Here is a 17,363-nt window from a genome sequence, read left to right as displayed (position 1 = left end):
GAAAGGTCACTGCCTCCAGTAAAGTTCTGGGGAGCTGGTGAGTGACCGTAAGGGATAAGACTAAGAGTTGCAGCAGGGTGTTCCAGCAGCTATTAGATAAAACTGGTTTCAGGTTACAGCAGGCAGTTTGAGCAGCAGGCTTGCAGAGCAATGTTATGTGACCAGGGCTTTATCCCCCTAGCCTCTTGACTCTGTTTTAGTTGGGTGTGCCAAGATTGACCCAATTTGTATGATCAACTTTCACAATGTTATTTATAGCATCTTTAATGTTTAGTCTCTTTGAGCTTTAATTTTTAATCGCCATTTAAAATGTAAACATAAATGTTTAGAAACGTATTAAGTGTACATATTCAAAGTGGTCAAAATGTCCTTCATTATAGCATAAAGCTATGTAATCTTCAACACATTTCCAAATAACAGTAAAAAATTCATAAAAGACAGGTTTAAGTCTCATCCTTCAAGTAGCTCCGTGTTTACACCTTCATAGAAAAAGCAGTGGATTCTTAATTATCTACCAAAAGAAAACTAGTTCATCAACTAATGAACTAATAATCTAGTCTCTCATAAACAAGCAAGAATTCTGCACAATAAATTCAAAAACTCTGATTCATTATTTAACAGGATATTTTTAATTAGAAAAATTAAAATGGAAACTTTAGTAACAGGTAGGTTCAAATAAAGAAATTTCATCATAACTTCTAAATTTCAAGAGGTAAAAGCTGAGATCAGTTTCAAAATCTCAAACAGTAATATTATTCAGTCATGATGTCAATTCACAATATATTACTGAATATACAAATCATAAATTTGATTATCCCTTTATAACACTTTCCCCAATGTAAAATTCATCTCAATCTTAGGCAAGGAAGCAATTTTTAAAGCCTGAACATGTGTAATTTCCACAAAAAATGATAGAAACTATATATAATATTTGCAAAAGTACCTTTCAGAAGAATTTATTTATTTTAAGGCAGAGTCTCGCTCTGTCACCCAAGCTGGAGTGCAGTGGGACAATCTCAGCTCACTGCAGCCTCCACCTCCTGGTTCAAGTGATTCTCCGGCCTCAGCTTCCAGAGTAGCTGGGATTACAGATGCCCGCCACCATGCCCAGTTAATGTTTGTATTTTAAATAGAGATGTGTTTTCACCGTGTTAGCCAAGCTGATCTCCAACTTCTGACCTCAAGTGATCTGCCTAACCTCAGCCTCCCAATGTGCTGGGATTACAGGCCTGATTCACCACACCCGGGCCTCAGAAGAATTTTTGAAATAAAATATATATTATCCTCTTACAATGAAACAATGAATGTACACACATATATTAGATATTTAGCTTAATATTTAAATTAGTTGCCACATAAAAATTCCATTTGACTTGAAAAATGTTTGAATACCATTGCAAAATAAAATCAAATAATTCTCACTTAATACAACACATTGGCTACGTGACAAACCAGCCTTAGTCCTTTTAAAACGTGCTAAAAATCAAGTACACAAAATCTACTTTAATTCCTATTAATTCCAAACATAAAGTAGTATAGGTTTAGATACAAAAAGTATACATCTATCCCAAAATTATTCAGTTCATAATGTCACATAAAATGTACATTTTAAATGACAATCTAATATTTTTAAACCATTAATTGCTATGCATAGGTTTACAGTAAGTATAAAAATTTTCTAAATAATTCAAGAAATATTTAAATAAAAATGAAGCACAGCAGAAAAAGAACCATCCCAAAGTTAAACTCTCTTTTCTCCTTCACAATAACCTTAAAATGTAATAACACTAGAATAGTTTCACAGCAGGAGACATTCCTTATAAATGAAAGTATAAAGCTGAATATGTTTGTTAGGTTCTAATTGGCTGATTGCTCTAAATGTTTTCCAAGTGATTTACACCTAGATAAAAACCCATTTGAACACAAAGTATAACATGTAGCTTAAATAATGTTTCATTGATCCATTTCTCTGTAGTATAAACTCTCTCAAATTCTCAAGAGAAAATGAAAAAATGTTAGCTATCAAATAAAAGCTAGCTCTCATGGAAGCAACTATGGGTTGAAACCCTAAAAGTAAGCTTTGTGAGACAGTTATCTATAAATCACTCTCAAGGGGTGAAGAGGCAGCTGAATGCTTTACTAAATAATACCTATTGTCCAGACCCACCCTAACCTAATAGGTAAAAATAGAAAACAGTCTTCCTGTTACAGGAAAGGGCCTAAGCAACAGAGGGAGTCTGAGGAACACTGTTTTAGAGAGTAAATGAGAGCAGGATGACAACAAAACATGTAAGAATGTAAGCTGACCACTAAAATATAACGCCTCTTGACAACTCCATAATCTATACAACTTACCCATACTCATATTTATTTATAATTGTATACTTTTGGTAGCAACAATGAAGAATGCAAAACGTGGAATCTCCATAGATTGAGAAAGAGAAGGAGAAACCCAAGAGGAAGCGTGGGAGGAAGGAATTAGGGAGGCACTATAAATTACTAAGGGCACTCACTGTGCACACAACACTAACAGGTGACTGTGAAATGGATTAACAATTGAATGCCAGTAAGCTTCCCTTGAGGGTGAATGCTGAACTTCTCTTGTTAGGTCCATCCAAGACAATAAAGGATTCAAACAAAAAAGTCTGGAATATCTTCCAGGAACAAAACATCACCAAAAAATGGCATGGAAATGCCTAAAATTACCTAAGAAGAGGACTGGCTTAGCCAGCTTCTTCATTCTCTACCTTCTACTGTGAAGAAGATAATATGCTTTCCCCATCCTATCATCTCCCATATTTGGAACTGTCAGGAAAGTTGCAAGATGAAATGTTCTAGCGAAACAATTCTCCATGACATCTCTGCACAGTTTTCTTCCAAAATACATTTAGATGATGTTGGCGAAAAACAAAAACAAAAACAAACAAACAAACAAACAAAAAACAGGCTTCAGAAGCAGGGCTTCCCTGAGTCAGAAGACAGATTTGTTTTGTTTCCTCACCAGAATAATAAAGCTGTATCTCCTGCATGGCAAAATTAGAGGTTTGCTAGCAGCCCCTTTAAAAGTCTGAGGGTTCATAAACAACTTCCTCAGCTGTGACACAGACCCACTGAGTTAAAGCATCCAACAGCCGCTACCTCTGCATTGTCCTCAGGGGATGAAGGGGGAAGAAGAGACCATCTGAACCTGAGCCAGCTAGGTTCAAGTTCAGCTAACTACTGTGCTCTGAATTATAAACACATTGGGCTCCTTCTATCTTTAGCAGCAGAATCTATGGAAGTGTGGCAAGCCAATCTAGCCGTTTCCATCACACTCTTGTGTAGGAACAGCTTAACTGCCTGACACAAACAAGCCCAGTAAGGTTAAGGCTGGTAATTACCCTGGATGTGGATTCCACTGGAAGGCAGCTCTCTCTTTCTCAAAGAGAAGAATCCTAGGCCTCCCGAGAGTGACTTGACAATACCAAAACAAAAAAAAACTCTCTCTCTATATATAGATCTGTAGATAGATCTATATATGTATGTAGAGAGTTTATAAACTATATATAGAGTTTATATATAGATCTATATATAGATATATAAAGACTCTCTAGATATATATAATCTCTCTCTATATATAGATATATATATCTATATATAGAGAGTGCACTATCGTGAAGAAATAGTTACTATATCTATATCTATACATATATATATATAGAGAGAGAGAGAGAGGGGCAGGCAGAGAGAGAGAGCGCGCACTATCCTGAAGCAATAGTTAAGCAAACATACTTCCTTTTATTGTGCTTTGCTTAACTGGGCCTCACAGACAACACATTTTTTACAAATTGAAGGGTGATAGCAACTCTCCATTAAGCAAGTCTATGGGTGTCATTTTTCCCACAGTATGTGCTCAGTCACTGTCTATGTCACATTTTGGTAATTCTCCCATTATTTCAAACTTTTTCCTTATTATTATTTCTGTTACGGTAATCTGTAACCAGTAATCTTTGATGTTACTTTTGTGATTGTTTTGGGGCACCACAAACGGTGCCCGGAAAACATGGCAAACTTAATCGATAAATGTCATGTGTGTTCAGACTGCTCCACCAACCACCCATTCCCCACCTCCACTCTTCTCAGGCCTTCCTATTGCCTAAAATATAAAAACATTGAAATCAGGCCAGTGAAAAACCCCTCAACGACCTCTAGGTGTTCAAGTGAAATGCAGAGTCACAGGTGTCTCACTTTAAATCAAAAGCTAAACATGATTAACCTTAGTGAGGAAGTCATGTGGAAAGCCCAGACAGGCCAAAAGCTAGACCTCTTGCATCAAACAGACAAGCTGTGAATGCAAAGGCAATGTTTTCAAGGAAATTTAAAGTGCTACTCCAGTGAACACATCAATGGTAAGAAAGCAAAACAGCCTTATGGCTGATACGGAGAAAGTTTAAATAGCTTGGATAGATCAAATCAATAATAATATTCCCCTAAACCAAAGCCTAATTCAGAGGAAGGCCCTAACTCTCTTCAATTCAATGACAGCTGAAACAGGTAAGGAAGCTACAGAAGAAAAATTTAAAGCTGGCAGATGTTGGTTCATGAGGTTTAAAGAAAGAAGCCATTTCTATAACATAAAACTCCAAGAAGCAGCAGCAAGTGTTTATGCAGCAAGAAGCTGCAGTAAATTACCCAGATTTAGCTAGCATAATTGACGGAGATGGCTATACTAAACAACAGATGTTCAGAGTAGACTAAACATCCTTCTTCTGGAAGGCGATGCCATGGCTAGAGACAAGTCGATGTCTGGTTTCAAAGGACAGGCTACATCTGTTGGTAAGGGCTAATGCAGCTGGTGACTCGAAGTTGAAGCCAACATTCAGTTACCATTCGGAAAAGCCTAGGGTCCAGTGCAATTAAGCTAAATCCATTGTGCCTGTGCTCTATAAAAGGAACAAAAAAGCCTGGATGAAAAACAGCACATCTGTTTAAAGCATAGTTTACTGAATATTTGAAGCCCAGTATTAAGACCTACTGCTCAGAAAAAAAGATTTCCTCTCAATATATTACAGCTCATAGCCAAAGCACCTGGTCACTCAAAAGCTCTGATGGAGAAAGAACACTGCATAAACTTAGTTGATAAAGCAGTGGCAGGGTTTGAGGACAGACTCCAATTTTGCAAAAAGTGAGACTACAGGTAACATTCTGTCAAACAGCATTCCATGTGACAGAGGAATCTTTCATGAAATAAAGAGGGAGTCAATGTGGCCAACTTAATTTGCTTTCTTATTTTAAGAAATTGCCAGTTGCTCCCACCTTCAGCAGCCAGTACCCTTATTGGTCAGTAGTCGTCAACAAGAAGCAAAACCCTCCACCAGCAAAAGGATTACGACTCACTGAAGGTTCAGAAGATCATATTTTGTAAGCATTATAGCATTTTTAAATTAAGGTATATACACTTTTTAGACAGAGTGCTATTGCCCATTTAATAGACAACAATATAGTTTAAACATAACTTTAATATGCACTGAGAAACCCAAAAACGTGGTAACTCTTTATTATACTATTTGCTTTACTATAGTGGTCTGGCACCAAACCCAAGTCTCAAAGTTACACCTGTATTCAACTGAAAGTATAAAAATAAGCAATTTCATTGGAAAACAAAATTAATAGCGGTGGGGCGCAGCGGCTCACGCCTGTAATCCCAACACTTTGGGAGGCTGAGGCGGGTGCATGACTTGAGGTCAGGAGTTCGAGACCAGCATGGCCAATACGGTGAAACCTCATCTCTACTAAAAATACAAAAATTAGCCAGGTGTGGTGGCGGCGCCTATAATCCCAGCTACTCAGGAGGCTGAGGCAGGAGAATCCCTTGAACCTAGGAGGTAGAGGTTGCAGTGAGCCAAGATCATGCCACTGCACTCCAGCCTAGGCGACAGAGCAAGACTCCATCTCAAAAAAAAAAATACTAATAGGCAATGGAATAGAAAGCAAAGTTTGCAAAATGTTTTACTATATATAAGATCAAACATATATTTTGAACAATCAGGCAGCTTCGTGCTGCACCTCCACATTCCCAGAGGTATGCCTTCACTCTCTTCTTTCTTCAGTATGAGAAGCACAGACAAAAGGGTACTTAAATCAGAAGAACAGCTTTGAAGTCAATTCTGCATTTGAATACCGGCCCAATTACAAGTTTCATGATTCCAGGCAAATTACTTCAACTCCTGAACGTGATCTATACAATAAAAACATGCTAAGGTTGTGATGATGCTTAAATGAAATAATACATGTAAAACAGTTAGCAATTATTAAATTGTGGTTACCATTAGTTCAACTACATTAAAATGTAACAACAAAATATAAATCGTTGCAGCCACTGAATTAAATCTAAACAATTACATGTTTTTAAAATCATTTCCAATTTCTTCTTCCAAGCTCTTTTGATTCACACAGGGGAAAAAATGACATAGGCCTCTATCTGAATTTACATATCTTCACATGCTATAAATATAGTTGCAGCTTATTTCAAATCAAAGAATACAATCTTTCAACCAATTTCCAGCAAGCATCATTAGGAAAATTAGTCAACATTCAATTAGATATGTTTCAGTAAGAATGTGTGCGTGTGTGTGTGTGTGTAAAATATATTATAAAACAATACTGCTTTAACATTGGAAAAAGATATGGAGTGTTTTGTGAAATAAATTACTCTACACAGATGACACACAGCATGGAAAATCAGAACTCCCCTACAATGAGAAAGTAGCCAAGAATTGATAACCCGATGGACAAGCTATAACCAAGAGTAGTGATAACGTGGGAATCTTTTATAAATCTGAAGGTTCTATTTGAGCAAAATTTTCCATCAATATATATAGGATCCAAAATTATTTATAACGGTATTTTATTTTTAAAGAAAATGAATTGCCTCTTAAGCAATGAAATGACTAAAGTAGTATGACAAAATTTTTAAATGCTGAATTTAAAAATTAGAGAAATAAGCAGCACTAAAGCAACCAAAGCAACATGTTAAACCCTTGGTCCGCAGTAAATGGATTACAAATCATACACAAGAGTGTAGCATGGTATTTGAATACAAACAGACAAGAAAGAAAAATTTTCAACTCAGATTCCTAAAAATTATGCTAATCAACAAAAATGCATCAAACACTATGTATCCATTTTCCAACCCTCTACCCCACCTCTAACTCAGGTGACCAGATGTCCCTGTTAGTCCACGGAGAGCCCCAGTTTGCTCCTAACATCTCAGTAAAATTATTAATTGCACTTTATTTCTCTTCCACGTGTCCTGGTTTGAATGATAAATTATTTAGTCACCCTCCTTCTAAATACCTGGCTCCTTCTGACCACAAGCTATTATCTTTGCCCAGGTCCAGATGTCAGGATAATTACACATATATTCTAAGACAAGTTAAATAAACTTTGTGTGTGTATATAATAATGTAGTTTCATTATCATGATGCTTTAATTTTTTATCTCAAATTCACAAGGAAACTCTCTGATTCTCACCTCAATTCATCTACATTTATGGAGTATATTTTTTCTACGAAAATAAACTGCCCATGTATTTTCCAGCAAGCAGCAGTAAAAACTACATAGAGGTATAACAGTGCAAGGGAAGAATGACTAAAAGAATTTAGTAGCTTCTCTATCTTACAGTACTAGGTATGCCAAATGTGGAAGCAGATGGGATAAAAAATGTCAACAATTATAAGACTATAAATAAACATTTCACATGATACCCTCAATCCTACAGTAAGAAAGGAAACATTGATTTTTCATAATTTTTAAAATTTGATCATTTACTATATAACAAGTCACACAATGACTTACCAAAACTATCTAATGTAAACCAGGTCTACTTGGCAATATTTACTAAACAAAATAGTTATTTCTTCCTGAATGACTAAAGAAAGTAGTAAACCCATGTGCCTTGCCAGAAAACTATGAGGTTAAAGCTTAGAATGAAATATGAGGAAAAAAAAATAAAGGATAATGTAATCTCCAAGTACCAAAAATGGAAAAAAGTGTGAAAATACATGACAATGTTTTCCACAAATATATCAATAAGATTTTACATATATATATTTTTTTTCTTTTACAAAAATTAGCCATGTGTGGTGGCATGCACCTTAATCCCAGCTACTTGTGGGGCTGAGGCAGGAGAATCGCTTGAACCTGGGAGATGGACGTTGCAGTGTGCTGAGATTATACCACTGCGCTCCAGCCTAGGCGATAAAGGGAGACTCCACCAAAAAAAAAAAAAAAAAGAATTTATGTATTTTTAAATTCTGTATTATCTTCTTAATGAAAGCTGAAAGAAGTTATGTCTTTCATGTTTATCAAAGCATCCTAAATTACAAATGACATAAGCCTACTTCATCTAGTTTAGGCAAAGTGGACTTTGTAAGTTCATATAAGAAGGTATGAAGATAAATTTGGTTTCAGGAATGACCAGATACAAGAACTTAACTGGTATTGTCAGTACTCCCTCTAGCTATAGAAGCCCCATGAGGGCAACGATTTTTATATGTTTTATTTATTTCTGCATTGATGGCACCCAGAACAAGGAAGGACTGGCACAGAGTTAGTGCTTAAATATTTATGAAATAAATGAATACCTCTTCTCTTTGTGTTTTTGCTTAGCGTCTGCACACCAGAGTTTTTCATGCCAGAAGTGAGAGACAAACTAAAAGCACATTCTTCCAATTTCATAAGCCAATTAGCAAGGTAATCATTCTGCTAGTTCCATTTGGACAAATTTCAGAGAATGGCTCTAGTCACTTTCCCAAACTTGTGCCAGTCATGACAAGAAGAATGAGTAATATGTGTAGCCTTGCCTGACAATATGCTACGAATGTGGTCATTAAAAGGGGGTTGTTAATATGAAAACAAAGAGGAGAAAAAGGAGTGGAGGCCTACAGAGGACAAAAATAAGGGGTACCACACATTACTCAATGTGTCTTTCATTACCAGCAACCCAAATGCAAACATGGCATTCATCTTAGTAATTTTTTAGTGCTTTTTATTCCAGCATATGCCACAGGAGATATGCACACAATAACCACAAAATTTTGTAGAGAGGCAAAAATCATTTGTTACATTGCAAACACTTACAAAAGTTGTCCCTATGTAGACATCCATCCTCATTTCACCCTACCATCTATCCCAATCCATCATGTCACATTATTTTTTGGTCACTCTCATGCTTGACTGCAATCTTATATATGACAAAGGATTTCATCAAGTTGATATTTAAAAAGTGATACAAGAGAGCTAGTCATGTTTATATGCAAAGCCATTGACAACTGAGGACCTGTTAGGATTATAATACTTAACTACTGAAAAGGAATCTTAAGTACTTGAAAATGTTTGCTACTATTTTAAATTTTAAATAAGCAAGTATCTACTCTAGGCAAGGTTCCCTGGGTGATTTGAAGATATATAATGCAAAGGACCTTATGCTAATATTTGATAGGAAAACTTTTTAAATTACTGTGCTAGAACTAAGACAGTGATTAATGTTTGGTGGCTAAGTAAAGAAACAGTAAGTTAGGAAGAACTTTTTTTAATTGAAAAAATGCTAACTTCAGTGTTCTTCTGAAAATAATGCTTCCCCTTTCCCATTGCCCTGAAATGTTTTTCAGTTCCTTCATTAAAAGGAATGATAAAATGTGAGAGTTCAAAGAATCTTTCATCTGGCTCAAGTCTAATTGTTAACTGCTGAAAGTACTGTGACTCAGAAAGATCCGGAGGCTTAACCAAGATCACTGAGTTAAAAGAGCTATGACTAGAATTTGTTGCAGATTCCCAGTTTGCCATTGTCTTAGCCAAGAGCACAAGCAATAAAAGCCCCTCCTGATGGTTATCACTAAGTAAAGACCAAAATACGACTCATGTTACAACTTTTAAGAGTATGTGTTGGCTGGACACACCTGCAATCCCAATGGTTTGGGAGGCCAAAGCCAGAGGATCACTGGATCCCAGGAATTTAAGAGTAGCCTGGGCAACATGGTACAATCCTATGTCTACAAACACACAGACACACACACACAAACACACACACACAGTTAGCCAGTCATGGTGATACATGCCCATAATCCCAGCTACTCAGGAGGCTAAGGTGGGAGGACTGCTTGAGCCTAGGAGGTTGGTTGTGGCTGCAGTGAGCTGTGATTGTGCCAGTGTACTCCAGTCTGAGCAACAGAGCATGACCCTGTCTCAAAAAAAAAAAAAAAAGAATATGTGTCTTCTGTGAAGCCAGATAAACAAGTACATATACCTCCTCTGAGGAATATACGATGAAAAAAGTAACTTTTTTCATGATCAGTTGTTGTGGTCCAGCTCTTTCCTTTAGCAGTTGTGTTACCATGTGACAAAAATCTTTGAACTCAGGTCTCCTCATCTTAAAATGGTAACAGCACATATTCAAAATAATCCTACAAGGAATAATAAAGTGATTTAAAGTTGTTTTCCTCAAAACAGCAACCACTAAAATCTGTTTTTGAGCTCCAGGAAAAAATTAAAGCTGATGATAGACACACATTGGCAATAAAACTGCTGCATCTCATATAAGAGGGAGCATACTATTAAAGAATGGCTTCTGAATGCAATGTTTCAGTCTAGTCATGGCAAGAAAATCTATTACATGACTCACTGCTCTAAATACGCAAATTGTAGCATCTTCTGATAATGCTGTCTAGAGAAGACACTGAGAATGCATATACCAGTAAGTCAGTTCCAGGGCTGAGTGGCTTTGTTAACAAATGATGGACACAAAATACAAGGAAAATGTAGTACTCTAAATCAGGTGTGTTTACATACATCGTAAGAGATGACATTTGTTTTGGTATTCAGTTTTCAATAAGCCATCTTCATTAGTAAGAATGAATTAAGCTATAGAAAGTTTTGTAGTACCCAGACAGACCCCAAAATTTTAGTGGCTTATATCCATATAACAGTCCAGAGCCAAATTCAGGACAGCAAGGAGACTGTACCACACAGCTACCCACACCTAGGCTGATGGCTGCTCTGCCATCCGCAACACATGGCTTTCCAGGTCCCTCTTTACATTGCCAACCTAGTTACAGGGAAAGAGCTTTTTATCAGACTTCAGTCAGGAAAACCAATGCATGTGTTCCAAGTATTAAAGTATTTAACATAGAGAATCAGTTGAAGCTTAGAACACCACTGGAGAAGGACAAAAGAAACAAAGTTAAAGAAAACAGATACAGTCTCTGCCTATAGCTCCAAAGCGGGTGATTCGCAAAAGCCCACCTGGAGTGTATGAATTTCTTGAAAGCTTCCACCAACTATCTTGGTCTGCACCAGCTAGCAGGTAGTTGTGGTAGTTTAAATGTGGGACCTCCCCCACCCCACCAAAGATGTCCAAGTTCTAATTCCAAGAAACTGGTTATGTGTTACCTTACCTGACACAAGATGTGACTAAACAAAGGATCCTGAAATGGGAAGAGATAATCCTATATTAGTCAGATAGATCCAAAATAATAAGGGTCTCTGTAAGAGGAAGGCAACAAAATCAGAGTCAGGTTTTCAGATGTGGGAATGGAAGTCAGAGACTGGAATGATGCCACGTAAGAAATTATGAGGAATGCAGGCAGCCTCCAGAAGCTGCAAAAAATTAACAACAACAACAAAAAAAAACAGGCTCTCCCCTGAACGCTTCCAGCAGGAAACAAACCTGCAGACACCTTGGCTTTAGCCCAGTGAGACTGACTTGGACATCCCACCTCCACAACTACAAGATAATACACTGCTGTTGTTTTAAGCCTCTAAATTTGTGATAACGTGTTACAGCAACCATATGAAATGCATACAGTGGTCATCCTGGACTTCCTTCAACAATGCTTCAAACCTCATATCTGCCCATGAATGTGCCTCAGCTCTCTACAAAGAACAGTGGCCTCTCTCCTTCTCTTCTATCTTCCACATCTCAGAGACACACTAACACAGAACCACACAGGGAAGCTTGTGATGCAAACAAGCTGAGTCCTTAGAACAGGGTGGGAGTGGACACTCCAGCACCAGTGTGGGGAAATCCTGACAGGCCAAGCTGCGGATGACACAGATCACTTCTGTTTACACTCCATCGCCTAGAACTCTGTCCCACTGTCCTATGTAAACACGGGCGACACTGGGAAATGTCATTTCGCTTGTGTCAGTGAAGAGAAAACTCCCATGGTAAACAGCTCTGGCACACCAGCGGATGTAAAACATAATAAAATCTGATGAAAGAAGGAAAGCCACAGAAGGAAAATGACATAAGAAGTAGCTCTAAAGCTGCTGAAAAATGTGTTCAAATAGACACTGCATATTCACAAACAAAAGGGGGTATGAAAAAGATGTAAGTATCTTTCAACATAGTAGAGAATAATACTATATAAATTGTTAATTTTATTAAGGCATTATCTTCACATTTGACACTATTCAGACTTAGTAATAACATGGTAGATAGTGGATTCCATAATTTTCTTTTGTGTACTACTACTCTGTTGGCAGCTGGATGACATTAAGATTTTTATATGAATCTTTCAAATGAGACAAGAAATCACTTTTTTATCTTTATTTTTTGTTTTAGCTGATAGAGAAATGTTAACTCAAAAAAAAATGGCTGCCCAAACTTGGTTATCTACTATTCTTCATAATATTAATAACCTCGATTTGAAAATTTCCTCCCCATTGTTACGAGGTTTCTAATATTTGACGTGCCAGTCACAAAAATTAGAAAAAAAAAAAAATCTAAACTAAAATCTAAACACTTTTAAAAATTTTTGAAACTTCAAGTAAATGTCTGACAGAATAATAATGGTTTATCCTATAATGGAGAGGAAGAAGGAAACATTTCTTTAAAGCATTTAATACATGAAATTCTATTTTAAAAGTATGTCCCACCAAACAATTGTTTCAGACTCAATGAAAATTTGTAAATTTTAATTTTGAATTTTAATTGTTCATATCCCCATGAAAAGGAAAATATCTATTAATCTTCCAAACTTCTGGACCAGTTTAATAGACATTCTGAGACTACAAGGTACATGAACTACTTGAAATAAATCTTATTTACAACTGCTTACTTTTGTGAATACCTATTTTCTCAGTACCATGCAACATAAGAACTATAAGCTTTAAAACTACTCTGAGGATGGTTTCAGTCCACTCTTGTAAGTTCCAGCTTGTTTTTCTTTTATGGTTTTTTTTCTTTCCCCACCCCGACCCCCGCCCGAGATGGAGTCTGGCTCTGTCACCCAGGCTAGAGTGCTGTGGCGCAATCTTGGCTTATTGAATCCTCTGCCTCCTAGGTTCAAGTGATTCTTCTGCCTCAGCCTCCTGCGTAGCTGGAATTACAGGTGCCCGCCACCACCACCAGCTAATTTTTGTATTTTTAGTAGAGATAGGGTTTCACCATATTGGCCAGGCTGGTCTCAAACTCCTGACCTTGTGATCCGCCCGCCCTGGCCTCCCAAAATGCTGGGATTCCAGTTTGTTCTTGAATCTTCCTTACCTTACAGCAATCTTCCTTCCCAACCGCCTGCCCTCAGACCACAATCTCCAACATCACCATGCAAACAGTAGCCTCTCGGAGACTACTTAACAGGTTCACCCCATTGCAAATAAATCGAGAGATAGAGAGATTCACCTTCTTGTGGTCCTGTGTCTGTGACTGAACCCTGACTGACACACATAAAGTTATTTATGAAGCAAAGTGATGAAAAAGTTATCAATTTAATTTTATAGTCATTGGTAAATGTCTTACATTAAATAATGTTATCCTATATACATTGACTATCATGCCTGTTTATGTGGATTTTATAAGCCACCATTTAAAACTACATAAATTCTAAAACTATAAGCTTGCCCACTTTAGCAGGCATAAATAAAATAATCCCCAATGAACCATACTAATGTAACTGCCTCCCCTTGGTTATGGACAGGACCTGTGATACAGCAGAATAGCGCTCCCACAATTATGTTACCTTCTATGGCAAATATTTGCAAACATAAGGTCCCTAATCTATTAACTCTGAGTTATTTAAATAAGAGATTACCCTGGATTCACCTCACCTAATCACGTAAACATTTTAAAAGTGTCAAAAAGTCATCCTAGTGACCTGGAATAAAGCACATAGCCATGCTGTGAACTGCCTACAGATGGTGCTCCATGGCTAGAACCTGGTGTTGGCTGCAAAGAACTGAGAGCAACACAAGCAGGAAGAAAACAGGAAACTCTTTCCTACAATTACAAAAAGCTGAATTCTGCCTACAACTTGAAGGAGTTGAGAAGAGGACCCAGAGATCCAGATGAGAAAGCAACCTGACGTTACCTTATTTTTAGCCTCCTAAGACCCTTAACAGAGACAGAATCCAGCAACACCATGCCCAGACTTCTGACATCTAGAAACCAGGAGATAAAAAATGGGTGTTATTTTAAGCCACTAATTTGTGGCAATTTTTTATGTATCAATATAAAACTAATATACCCACAAACCATCCCTGCACTTTATATCCTATTTCTCAATGCTTAAAGTGGATTATTCATCTTAAGGGAGAGGAGATAAGAGGAATGGGAAGATAAATTGCAAAGCGGTTTGATTAGCTACGCCACACCAAGAGATAAGATTTTTTAGAACAGGGTATCTTATATACAATCCATGAATGATAACATCTCAGAAGAAAACCATAAGATAACAGTGTTGGTAAATCACTACAGTACTTAACCTCATGCAGTAATTGTGTAGTGATACCCCTCCAGGTTATAAGAAAATGCTGGGAAGTTCTTATCTCCAAGATCTCTGAAGCTAGACTCCTGCTTAGCTGTTCTTATTGCTGCTGTTTTTCCATTTCCATCTTAGGTATGAATGCTTACTTAAAAATTGATTTTTACCTCTATTTGCTAATGGTTTTGATCATTTATATCCAGAAAGCATACATTATTGATATATTTTATCAGAGAACTATAATTATAAATCAACATTGGCTTATATTTCATAAAATGACCCACAGCTGAAAGAGTCTATAAGAAATTTAGCTAAAGTTAATACTTCTAAACAAAAGGCTCCTCAGAACAAATAATCAAATGTTGCTAAACTTCTACAAGATTCTTCAGACAGATGCAATATTCCAACAGTTAGGAAATCTTACAAACATGAGAAGGTTTATCTGATTCACAAAAATATCAAAACATCAGGAAACTGGTTTGAGACCTTCAAAGTAAAGCATGAGAGAAACGAAGGTTACCATTAACTGCCTAACAATTTCCCATTTTAAGAATGTAATACTGTAATCCCAGCACTCTGGGAGGCCAAGGCAGGGGGATCACTTAAGCCCAGGAGTTCAAGGCCATCCAGGACAACACAGGGAGACTTCATCTCTACAATACCAAAAAATTAGTTGCGCATGGTGGCACGTGCCTGTGGTCCCAGCTACTGCGGAGGCTGAGGCGGGAGGATCACTTAAGCCTGGGAGGTCAAGGCTGCAGTAAGCTGCAATCCCCCACCACTGCACTCCAGCCTGGGCAACAGAGCAAGACCATGTCTTTAAAAAAAAAAAAAAAATTAGCCTGGCATGGTGGCACGTGAGCCAAGGAGGCAGAGTTGCAGTAAGCCAAGATCACACCACTACACTCCAGCCTGGGCAACAGAGTGAGACCGCCCCATCCCCAAAAAAAAAAGACTGCAATGCTGCAATGCTGTCAATACTGTCACCTACTTACCTAATCAAGGAGAAATCTTATGTAATAATTTTTCAAAATCACAACTAATTCCTTACATCCTCTTTATCTATGTGTTCCTTTAATCTCTTTGCTGAAACTCCAAACTTAAATGGCCCTTAACAGGATTTAGCAGCGCTTCACTGCTTTCTGAGTCAATTTACCTGTTTCCACAGTAGCTATTTAAAATTATAATAAAATGTTGGCCGGGCGCGGTGGCTCATGCCTGTAATCCCAGCATTCTGGGAGGCCAAGGCGGGTGGATCACAAAGTCAGGAGATCGAGACCAACCTAGCTAACACGGTGAAACCCCATCTCTACTAAAAATACAAAAAAAAAAAAAATTAGCCGGGCATGGTGATGGGCGCCTGTGGTCCCAGCTACTCGGGATGCTGAGGCAGGAGAATGGCGTGAACCCGGGAGGCGGAGCTTGCAGTGAGCCAAGATCGCACCACTGCACTCCAGTCCGGGTGACAGAGCAAGACTCCGTCTCAAAAAAATAATAATTATAATAAAATGTAAAAGTCAATAGTCCTTGAAACAATCCAAATAGGTTAGACTTTAGTACACTAAGAGCTCCATATCTTAGTATTTAAAAATAAATAAATAAATAAAAGTATATTTCTTCATTGTGAGTTGTCAGGGAGGCTGCTCACCCTGGTCACTCAGGGACCCAGGCTGATACAACATACATCATCTCAAACATTCCCAGTCAGCATGACACAGGAAAAGAGAATACGGCAAAGCATGCAATGATGCTGCAAGCTTCTGCCTAGCAATGACACACAACACATCTCCTTGCATTTCACTGAAGTAAAATCATGTGGCTAAAGTCAGTCATGTGGCCATGCTGAGTTCAAAATATTAGGAAAGTTAAATCCTACCTGCTAGGGTCTGAATGTTTGTATCCCCACAAAATTCTTATGTTGAAACCTTATCACCATTGTGATGATACGAGGAAGGTGGGGCTTTGAAGAGATGACAAAACCAAAAATCCATAGCTCCAAAGGAGCTCATTTGTCCCTTCAATCATGTGAAGACAGGGAAGGGAACATCTCTGAGAAGGTGGGCCTCACCAGACACCGATCTGAGGTCACCTTGATCTTGGACTTCCCAGCCCCAAGAACTGTGAGAAAAAAATTTGTTTTGTGTATACGCTGCCCAGTTGATGGTTATGGCAGTCTGAATGACCTAAGACACTACCATATGTATGGGGGAAAACGAAGTATCTACGAACAACCCTAAAAACTACCACATTCCCATATAAGGGTAATGCTATCAGCTGTTCTACAATTCCCATTCCTTCCTCCTACCTTCTCAGTCACCTGACACTACATTCTTTATTTTCATTTCAGCTTCTTCTCCAGCTACCACCACTTAACTCTCTCTTCCCACTCACAGCAAATTGTTTGAGAAGTGTTGGCTGCCTCCAATTCCTCACAATCCACTCATTAATTAACCTACCACATTCTAGTTTCCACTGTAACATTGCAGTGAAGCTGTTCTTGCTAAATCCAAAGAACTGTTCAGTTGTTATTTAACCTCTCAGTAGTCACCACTTACCACTGTTGAACTCTGCTTGGAACATTCTCCTCCTGTGACATCCAAACTTCTCCTGCATTTCCTTGTAAGC

General features: G+C 37.8%; 1 protein-coding gene and 1 long non-coding RNA gene across 3 annotated transcripts in view; both read right to left on the bottom strand.

Moving 5' to 3' along the window:
- TUSC3 (tumor suppressor candidate 3) overlaps window positions 1-17,363 on the bottom strand; it is a 215,911-nt gene that overhangs the window by 185,022 nt on the left and 13,526 nt on the right. The window lies entirely within an intron of this gene.
- LOC117092426 lies at window positions 968-15,407 on the bottom strand. Its single transcript, XR_004440810.1, has 3 exons — window positions 15,274-15,407; window positions 1,244-1,249; window positions 968-977 (listed from the first exon to the last, which is right to left on the bottom strand). It is a non-coding gene; the product is annotated as an uncharacterized LOC117092426 (long non-coding RNA).

The sequence above is a fragment of the Trachypithecus francoisi genome, unplaced genomic scaffold (genome assembly GCF_009764315.1).
Source record: "Trachypithecus francoisi isolate TF-2019V2 unplaced genomic scaffold, Tfra_2.0 Contig01440, whole genome shotgun sequence".
Taxonomy (NCBI): Eukaryota; Metazoa; Chordata; class Mammalia; order Primates; family Cercopithecidae; genus Trachypithecus; species Trachypithecus francoisi.
The sequence above is the reverse complement of the archived record's forward strand: the minus strand, read 5'-3'. Positions and strand labels throughout refer to the sequence as shown.